The sequence below is a fragment of the Eulemur rufifrons genome, chromosome 28 (genome assembly GCF_041146395.1).
Source record: "Eulemur rufifrons isolate Redbay chromosome 28, OSU_ERuf_1, whole genome shotgun sequence".
Taxonomy (NCBI): domain Eukaryota; kingdom Metazoa; phylum Chordata; class Mammalia; order Primates; family Lemuridae; genus Eulemur; species Eulemur rufifrons.
This window is the reverse complement of record NC_091010.1, coordinates 2,653,696-2,660,926: the sequence shown is the minus strand read 5'-3', so window position 1 is coordinate 2,660,926 and position 7,231 is coordinate 2,653,696. Positions and strand designations below refer to the sequence as shown.

General features: G+C 53.6%; 1 pseudogene; it reads left to right on the top strand.

The window, feature by feature from the left end:
- The first annotated feature begins 202 nt into the window (after positions 1 to 202).
- On the top strand, positions 203 to 4,519 carry LOC138376563 (BCL2/adenovirus E1B 19 kDa protein-interacting protein 3-like; annotated as a pseudogene).
- Positions 4,520 to 7,231: the final 2,712 nt, after the last annotated feature.

Here is a 7,231-nt window from a genome sequence, read left to right as displayed (position 1 = left end):
GTCTCAAAGGGGTTTAGACCTGAGCAGCAGGGATGGCTCAGTTCAGGCAGGGAGAGCTGGGGTGGGTCCCGGTCCAGTTCCAGCCCTGGGGGACAGGTGCTGTAGGCGCCAAGGGGGGCGGAGTGTGCAGCTGGCACGTGAGCCTGTGGGCGGGGCGGGGCGGGGAGGGGAGGGCCAGGGAGGGTGGCAGAGTCACCGGCACATGGCGGCACTGGCTGTGCAGAGTCTGGATGAGAGCAGAGGAGGGGGACGGGGACAGAGTGAGGAGCTGGCTTCTGCTGCTGAGGGAGGTGGGGAGCAGCCAGTCCAGGGGGGCCTCTCCTGGCAGGGGCCTCGCTGCAGCAGGTGCCGGTCAGGGCCTGGCTCCCTTGCGGCTCGGCCACTGCCCTCCCTCCCCCTGCCCAAGGGACCCAAGGACACATGTCCCCTGCCCCTTCTGACCCCACCAGGGCAGGGTCCTGTGCCTGCCTGTCAGACCAGAAAACGCTGGACTGTGTCGCCTTCATCTCTGTACCCCCAGACTTAGCCAGCTGGACCTGCAAAGGCGAGTTACATTAAACTGCGTCCCCAGGGCATTTCCTTATCTCCTGCTGCTGAGCGCCTGCCTCCAGGATCCAGCAGGCTCGGTTCCCAGAGCTCCGGGCTAAACTCGCCAGATTAGGATCGCGGTCGATACTGGTTTTATTGTCCTTCCACACCAGCGCAGCCGTGATCGATCACCCTCCGCTGCCGGTGAGGGGCGCACGGTCAGACAGGCCCTCGGGCGCTGGAGCCAGAAAGCTGCGTCCTCCCCAGCACTACCAGCACCACATGCTTCTCCAAGGACTGGGGAGCAGAGAGCTGGTGCTCCTGAGCACTCCGGGGCGGGTCACGCCCGGTGGGGACGCAGCAGTCCCTGGCACTGATGGCGGGGAGGCCAGTGAGAGAACGAGGTGGCCTTGGTCAGGCAGAGGATTCCACGAGATGGCCTGGCGGGCTTCCCAAGGGAGCAGAGACTGAGCGGCACAGAGGGCCACTTGCTCTCAGGTGTCACTCAATGCCTTGGTGGCCCAGAGGGCCTGGCCTCCACCCACAAGCCACCCTCCCCGAGCCTGCGCAGTGCACAGCACTGCCGTGTCAGGACGCACCTGCGCCCCATCTCGCAGTCCCCATGGCACTCCAGGGGTTTCTGTTTGCTTGTTGGATTTTTGGCCTTACCTGCTCCTGGGTGGGCGAAACCCACCTCCCTCCTGGCGTGGGCGCCGAGCCCTCTGGCAGTCCGTGTCCTGCTCTTTCGGAGCTGGCTCCTGCCCTGCGGCCCTGGTGCAGATGAGCTGGCTGGCAGAGGGCGGCCCCCACCCTCCCTCAAGGCGCACCACCGGCACCGCTGGCCACGGGGTGTGCACCAGTCCTTAGAGTGGCTCTGGGAGAAAGACGCTTTTATTCCCATTTCACAGAAGGGAATGAAGGCTCAGTTCCTCCTGGTCCCCTTCCACAAGGCCTCTTCCACTCTGCTCCCACAAAGGGCTGCCTCTTCCAGGTGGACCCCTGAGAAAATACTGGGTAAGCATTGGCTGAGGGGCCACTCAGAGCAGGCGCGGTCTCCTGCTTTGTCCTTGTCCAGCCCTGTGAGCACAGTCTCTGTGGCTCCCGAGTCCTGGGGACATTCAGCACACTGAAGCAGATAACAGCACAGCGTCCCTGCACCTGGCCGCAGCCACTCCTGCCTGGGTAGGGAAGGTGAGGGGGCCTCTGCGGAGCTGCCCTGCCCTGACACGGGGGCTCCCGGGCAGGCTCCTTGGACAGTGGCTGCTGGGTTTCCCCTCGCCCCGGGCTGCACTGCCGAGCGCGGATGGCACTGGCCAGTGACAATCTTGTCTCAGGCACCTGGAGACTCTGGTGGCGGCCCAGCCAGGGAGTGTGGACTCTTGAAACCACAGGGAAGGCAGCAAAGTTACTGGGTTGTTTTTTTGTTTGTTTTTTTGCATAAAAATACCCGCCTAGAGCTCAGGGAGAGGCCTGGCCTTTCCACCTCTTGGCTCTGTCCCCTGCAGAGGCCCCTGTTCTCACTCCCTGTCCCCTAGTCAGCTGCTTCTCACACTGGAATAATCATGTCCATTAGTTGTCATAGCAACCAAGACAGGGCGAAGTCATTTGCTCGAATGGGCCCTGTGCAAATTATGGCATTACACCAACTTATTGCCAATCTTTTTAATTAAAACATTTTGCTTTCAACTCAGCTAATGGCAGAGATCAGTAAACAGGGGAGATTGAATTACTGATATTGAAGCTCCCCCATCTCTGAAAAGGCTTAATTACTGGTGGGACGGCAGCAAGGCAAGGGACAGACTGCTAGCAGGCAGGTGGGCCCAGCCCATGAGGGCCACCCCTGCGAAGGGCATCAAACGAAGCACTGAGCACAGAGAGGATATGCATTTAAAACATTTTAAAACTCTTGAAGGACATAATGAGCTACGAGAGTTATGGCTACAATTCAGTTTCCAGGAACTATGATGTCAGGTTGCTGGCTGCCCCATTTCTGTTTAATTAAATCACCCGGTTTGACACCTGGAGGCAGAACAAGGTGGGGGGTGTATGGCTGACGGGGGGGGGGGGGGGGGGGGGGGGGGGCCAGAGCCCCAGCCTCTCCCCTAGAGGTGAGCAGGGGAGGGAACGGGCTCCCTGCAGGCAGTTAACATCCTCCTGACAAAGTGGGGGGTCACTTCCCCTCAGGGTGGCTGGGAGGGCTCAGCAGGAAAAGGCCTCAAATGGGCCCCATTGAGTGAGGAACAGCAAAGGCTCCAAGAGAAGGGCCTTGCCCAGCCCGCCTCAGGGCTCCTCTGTGCGTGATGAATCGTGTGATCAGCCCTCTCCTTCCTCTCCCCCAGGGTCCACAGTGCCCAGGGAGGAACTGTGGCTATTTTTAAACTAAAATTTCCTACTATTTAAAACCGCTTTGAGTATGTGTGAGTGCTTGTGTATGAGTGTATGTGTCGTTGAGTGTGTGTGGTGGGTATAAGTGTATATTTGTAAGTGTATACGTGTGAGCATATATTGTGTTTATAAGTGAGTATATGTGTGTGAGTATATATGTATGTTATGTGTCTAAGTGTGTGAGTGTGAGGATATGTTATATACTACATGTATAAACATGTATAAACACAAACGTGAGTAAGTATATAAGTGGGTGTATGCTGTGTGTATAAGTGTGTATTTGTGAGTGTACATGCAAGAGCATATGTAAGTGTAGGGGCTGTGTGTGTGTGAGTGTGTATATCACAGGCACACGACCACAGATACCTCTAGGCTCTTTGCTCCTGAGGGGTGGGGACCAGTTAGGGTCCGCATAGCAGAGTAGACCTTGATTCCCTATGGATGAAAGGGATACCACAGATGCACCTAAAACCAGAGCATGGAGAAAGGTAAAGGGATAAAAGATACACCCAAAAAGTTCTAGACCAAAACATTAAAAAAGCTGATATGGGAGCACTAACAGCAAACACAACAGAAGGCAAGGCAGAAAGCATTCATGTACTTAAGAGAGACACTATAGTTATGTCCACCAATAAGACTCACTGATCATGAACTTGTGTGCACTTAATAACATAATCTTGCTGCAACAGAAACTGAGAAATTTGCAGTCTCAGTGCAAGCTTTAAAACATTTTCTTATCAGAAATGGATAGCTCAAGGAGACAAAAAATTAGTAAGTGAACGGAAGGGCAGTTTCATGAAATTTTAAAAATGGTATTACACAGCCCACATTTTTTGACCACAATGCCATAAATTGAAAATCAACAACGAAGAAATATTTACAGCCGCCCCGCCCACACCCCGTGTCCGTCTGGCTGGCTGGTCGCTCAGTGCTGGGCACTGGGCTGTGGAGTCCCCGTCTCCCGCTGCATGTCCAGCTCCTGACTGTCCACCTTCGAGGTGCCCCCGAGCCACGTCGCAGAGCGCCCCGGGGCTGCAGGAGGAGAGTCTGCAGGGATCCTGGGTGGAGCTGCACTTTAGCAGCGGTGGGAACGGAGCAACGTGTCGGCTCGGTGTCTGTTTATAAGGGTTACATGGAGAAAATACTGCTGGACGCCCAGCATGAGTCTGGATGGAGCAGCTCCAAGAGCTCTCACTGTGACAGCCCACCTCGCTCACAGACACCACAAGATATTAACAGAGCTTCCGAAACAGATACCCATAGCATTGGAGAAAAAAACAGCTCTCAGTCAGATTATATTGAGAGAAGGAAAGAAGTTGAGATCATCTTGAAGAAAAACTCAGATTGGATATGGGATTGGTCAAGTCGGCCAGAAGATATTCTCCCCAAGGAGTTCCTCTTCAAGCACCCGAAGCGCACGGCCACCCTCAGCATGAAGAACACGAGTGTCATGAAGAACACGAGCGTCATGAAGAAAGGGGACATATTCTCAGCCGAATTCCTAAAGGTTTTTCTTCCGTCTCTGCTGCTCTCTCATCTCCTGGCCACTGGATTGGGGATCTATATGGGAAGGCGTTTGACAACCTCCGCCAGCACCTTTGGATGAAGAATTGGAATCCGGCTTTGTTCATGCAGTGGGGGTTTATATCTGCGCTTTCGACATAGCTGACTGAAGAGCCACCATGATCCCTGGGTGGCAGGGTTGTGTTCATTTGTTCTGTAAATGCTGCGTTTCTTTTAGTAAAATGAAACAATAGACACTAAAACCACGCTGGCCTGTAAGTGTACCTGTGGGATCAATTAATAAGCATGTCAGGCTGATTAATATCTACTGTAACAATTCGGTAGTCAATTTTATTTGGATATTAGATAGTAAATATAAACAATTTTAATATACTAGTTATGATATATGTAGTATTTTAAAAATTACCTGTAACCTTAATTCAGTTAAAACACCTTCTATTTCAAAAGAATGGATAACATTGATATTACAATTACTACTTTAAGGGGTTTGTCTAAAATAAGTATTGTGGCCTTATATCTAACCTATTGTAGAACACACTGTCTGAGGGGACGCAGTTGTCTGTAAAGACGACACGCAGCTGTGCCCATTGTTCTTAGGTGGTGACTAGAAATCAGGGACAGCTGCCCTGCCCTGGACAGTCACGCTCTGACCTGAGCTGGCAGTGCAGGGACCGCAGCGTCCGCCCGCCGGGTGGTGGCCTGGGCAGCGGCGTCTGTCCGAGGCGCCCGCTCTGCGGCTCACGGTGCTTTGTCACCCTGGGCCACCAGTTAACCTGTCGTTTGCGCTCAGCTCGTGTGCTCTTAAGTTCGCTTTATTCTAAGTAAATCTGTGCCTTCTACAAAAGACTGGAAAATGAAAAAAATAAATCTTTGCCAAATCCTTCAAAAAATATTTACATATTAGTATGTTCGGAAACTTACAAATGCCGTCCTCAATGACTGAAATCAAGATGGAAATTTCAAATCATTCAGTACTGTAGGACAGGAAACTGCTGTACAGTAAAACTTGTGGAATATAACTACAGCAGTATTTAGAGGAAAATGTATAGCCTGTCAATGTATCCATTATCGAATAGCAAGAAAGATTTAAAAGTATTTAAATTGGAAAACAAGAAGCAGATAAGGACGTACTAAAGAATAGAAATTAATAAAAAATTTAAAAGAAGTAAGAGTATACATAAGGCCCAAAATTTCTTTCTTTCTTTTTAAAATGCTAATAAAACAGGTAAGTAAGGAAAGGACTCTGTTCTCAGAACCTGGGTATTTGGGTGTCTCACCCCAGGGTGCCCTCCTCCCCCAGACCTGGTTTCTGACCACGGGTGAGCTGCTCCCCTCCGGTGCTCAGGGTGAGTGCTCTCTAAGGCCCTTGCCATCTGCACAGCCCATGCTCGGGGGAACTGTCACAGTGCCCCACCTGCTTGTGCCCTGCAGCGACGCAGGACAAGCAAGGAGAATAAGAATGACCACGCGCGCTTGTTCGACCACGAAGCCCTGGGTCCCATAGGAGATTCGGCACAGAGTGCCGTGTAGGGAGCGTGAAGTGCAGAGGGCTCTTTGGAGCACAGCTCAAGTATCCTGCTGTGGCCTCCAATCCATGTCACTGCCTTTCCTGACCCCAGAGTCCACCTGGCTGCTCACTCCAGGAATCTGCAGGAAGCAAAATCTCCCAGCCAGAGAAGGCTGCCCCCGTTGGGGGTCTTCTGAGGAGCAGAGTCAAACTCCCCTGGCTCAAGCACTCCTTCCCTCACGCATCCTGACGAGAGAGCTTCCAAAAATGCCACCCTGCTGCAAGCTCCTCACCGTGTCCCTTGCTCGGGTGTGCATATTTCTTCCTTAGGCCCATCACCCCTTTTGTGGATGAGAGAATTAAGGCTCAGAGAGGATAAAACATGTCCACCATCCCCATGCAGTAGGGTGGAGTCGGGGCTTGATCAGGGCACCCCAACTCCAGCCTCCACCCCTGGACATTGGCTCCTTGGCTTGGCGGGTGCGGGCAGTCACCCGAGTGCCCCTAAGAGCTCTCCCCACCAGCTGTTTCTCAGGGACGCATCCCTGCGCATCCGTCATCTGCCAGCAGGAGGGGAGAGCTGGCAGCTGATTTGCAGAGAAGCCCCCTGTCGCACTGGAGCCGGAGATAAGGAGGACTGCATTAACCCCAGATCCATTTCCCGCCTGGGCTTCTCACTGTGCTTTATAGCCACCTCAGAAGCTGGTGGCAGTAACAGTCACAACTTCCATCAATCGCAGAGGCCAGGGCAGGCAGTCGGTGGGGGAACCCATCTTCCTCCCCTTGATATATGGGGAACAGAGACCCGACCATCAAGCCGTCAGGAATTTCTCATCTGCCCATGATGTGTCCCCAAAGGGAATGTGAATCAATAGATCCAATCCTCGACCCCATCCTTATGAGCAGCCTGGTAAAAATGGCCTCATTCTGCTCCCGGGGTCGGGGGGGTGGGGTTGTTTGCAGCACTGCTGTTTAAGGTGGGCCAGTCCTGCCTGAAGGCGGGGATCTCCAGGCCGCCACCGCTCCGACCCAGGAGACCCGCTGCCTCTGCCCACCAAAATACCCCCCACACACCCAAGCTCCCTCGGGGGTGGCTTGCCAGCCTGCAGCGGCCAGGGTCTCAGCCGTGCTCACGACAGGCACTGTGGGTGCTGACATGGCCCGATGGTGGCTCTGCATGTGGCCCCAGGGACGTGAGCCGTGCAGCATCTCTCCGTCCTGCCCTGCGGGAGCATCCTGGCTCAAACCCTGCTTGTGTCCTCAGCAACCTCAGTTTCTGCATCTGAG